Below are 3218 nucleotides of genomic sequence, written 5' to 3' on the forward strand. Positions count from 1 at the left end.
AGTACCGACAACAACAGTACTGACAACAACAGTACCGACAACAACAGTACTGACAACAACAGTACCGACAACAACAGTACTGACAACAACAGTACGAACAACAACAGTACTAACAACAACAGTACGAAAAACAACAGTACCAACAACAACAGTACCGACAACAACAGTACTGACAACAACAGTACCGACAACAACAGTACTGACAACAACAGTACCGACAACAACAGTACTAACAACAACAGTACTGACAACAACAGTACTGACAACAACAGTACTAACAACAACAGTACGAAAAACAACAGTACCAACAACAACAGTACCGACAACAACAGTACTGACAACAACAGTACGAACAACAACAGTACTAACAACAACAGTACGAAAAACAACAGTACCAACAACAACAGTACTGACAACAACAGTACTGACAACAGTACTAACAACAACAGTACTAATACTAATACATAGATATAGATATAGATAAAGATAAAATTGGAACTCCTGATTTTAGGACAGTGGACCAAAGGGGGCGCTCAAGCGGGACAGATGACACTAACTTCTAACTGACGAGAAATTATTTTATATTCAAAGGTTTCCATGGTGCGAGTGGTCTGTGGTTAGTTTGGCTGTGTCAGCGATGCAAACGGTTTACAGGATGTTTAAATGTTCAGACGGCGGTTATGGAAACGAAAATAACACCTCCAAGGGGGAGGAGGTGTGAGACCCTGTCATATCACACACACGCACACACACCTAATATAAATGGAAGATGAAAGCAGCCATAGATAACCCGACTCACTCTGGTCTCAGACAACACGTTGGAGAAAATGTCCCTGAAGACCCCGTTGCTGACCGTCCTCCTGCTCTGCATGGTTCTGAGCGCACAAGCACAAGGTAAGAACCAGATCAGTACCAGATCAGTACCAGATCAGTACCAGATCAGTACCAGAACCAGATCAGTATCAGTACCAGATCAGTACCAGATCAGTACCAGATCAGTACCAGATCAGTACCAGATCAGTACCAGCCACCTAGAAAAGACATCAGGGCAGAAATGGGATCAAATAACTTTGTTCAAGTTTTACTGTAGGTCTCGATGGAGGTCAAGTCAGATCAGGTCAGGTCAGGTCAGGTCAGGTCAACTTATTAAGTCAATTAAAAATCAAATACCTACAAAAACCTTGAGAAAACATTTTTGAAAACTGGGAACAATTTTTAGAACAGGTAGAGAGGAAATAACAGTGCCTCTGGTGGTCACTTTTTGTCGTTAATGTAAGGTAATGAAAACAGATCTAAAACACAAAGACAGTTATTCTTACTTCCTGAAGGAGGCAGCAGTCAGATCAAACCTCCTGTGTTCTGTGGTCCAGTGGACGTTGGGCCGCATTTCTCCTAAAACCACCAACATGACCTGAAGGGGGCGTCAGACCCCACCCCACGACACCTCTGACTGCTTTGACGATCTGTATCAGCGTTAAATGTGTTCTCGTGTTTTTCCCAGGACGTGGTCCCACCACGCGGGTCGTCCGTCCGTGCTGTACCGCAGTCTCCTCTGCCGACGTCAGCGCTGATGTCATCGGCGTACCCTCCCAACAACGTGCACGTGGATCCTGTGTCAAAGCGTTGGTGTAAGATTAACACACACTCACTTCACACAGCTGTTCATGAAGGACCTGCGAGCGTTTACCTCTGTTGGGGTTCATGTGTACTAAACGCCCTCTGGTGGCCAACTTTGACTTGTGGCCTGCGTTACTTTAGTGATAGTAAAGCGTTTATAAGCAGCTCAGACCACAGGACGATGATGTTTGTCTGTTTGTTGTCCACAGTTTTCTCACGGCCAAAGGATTCGTGTGTGTGAATCCTGAAGCAGCCTGGGCTCAGAGACGTAAGTTCATCGTGTGGCGTGTGAGCACGCGTTTCCACTATTCATGAAAAACTATGATGATTTTAAATCAGGCATGTCCAAAGTCCGGCCCCCGGGCCAAATCTGGCCCGTGTCTAAATTTCCACCGGCCCGAAACGTCAGTCATAAAATCAATAACGTGGCCTTCCGGCATGGTTTCTCACATTAGAGAATACACGTAGAAAAAAAAAGCAATTTTATATTTTACCACAAGGTGGCAGTGGACTTGTTGCCTGCGTGAGGACAAGAGAACAGCTGTTTAGTGATTCATTGAACATCAAACATGGGTTTATTTTTAAAGCAATGAAACATTAATGAAACATTGTTTTGTCTGTCTCTTTTCAGTGAACAAGCAGCGCCACCTGGCTGTGGGGAATAAAACAAAATCGACATTTCGTTTTCTTAAGGGCTAATAATTAAAAAATCAATTGTTTTATCAAACTTCTGCCACCAGAACAGCGCCCTCTTCAGTGATGAATTATTTAACGACTATAGAGGAATAAAGTTTATAAATGTAAGTTAATAAAGTTACTGAACACAAAGTGTTTCTGATGACTCATCATTCTCCACATCAACGACACAGTTATTGAACCATAACTGCTGTTACATTATTGATTACGTCAGCTGTGCGCCGTGCACTGATTGGCTGTAAAGAGACACAAGCGCAGCTGTGATTATTGCTGCTGTCACCAGGTTAGAAGGTGTTTAACTGTTCAGTTAAACGTGAGTGAAGAAGAAGAAAACCCACCAAACCAGGTCCTGACCAGAACCTCGCCCGTGCGGTTTGTCCTGGTCACAGATCAACGTGTCTGTCTTCAGTTCCTCTGACCCAGAAAACAAACAGAGGCAGCTGTGGTAGACCTCTGACCTCTGACCTCTGACACCCACTCCCACAGTAGACACGCATGACAAACTGTGACTGAGGTTTTTAAAAACAGATCAAATCCCAGGTTTACATTTGAGTTTAACATGAAAACAGAGATCACACCTGAGGATGAAAGAAAATCAAATACAAAATGTTGCATTGAAGTCACGAATGGATCAAAACCGTCGTGAACTGCCACCTGGTGGTCAGTGTCAGTTCATGAACCATCATATTGATCAGATCACGGCAGAAACAGAGAAACAGGTCAGAATATTTGGACGGAACGTCCAGAAATAGGAACGGGTTTGATGTAGAACTAATGTTTCAGGAGCGTTAGCTTGAGCATTAGCTTCTTCCTGGGACGTCTCGTGACTTCTTCTCTCTTTGTAAATACATAGTCATCAAACAAAACATGACAACAACACAAGACGATATTCATTACAAAATAAG

The sequence above is a fragment of the Cynoglossus semilaevis genome, chromosome 3 (genome assembly GCF_000523025.1).
Source record: "Cynoglossus semilaevis isolate Cse_v1.0 chromosome 3, Cse_v1.0, whole genome shotgun sequence".
In the NCBI taxonomy this organism is placed as follows: domain Eukaryota; kingdom Metazoa; phylum Chordata; class Actinopteri; order Pleuronectiformes; family Cynoglossidae; genus Cynoglossus; species Cynoglossus semilaevis.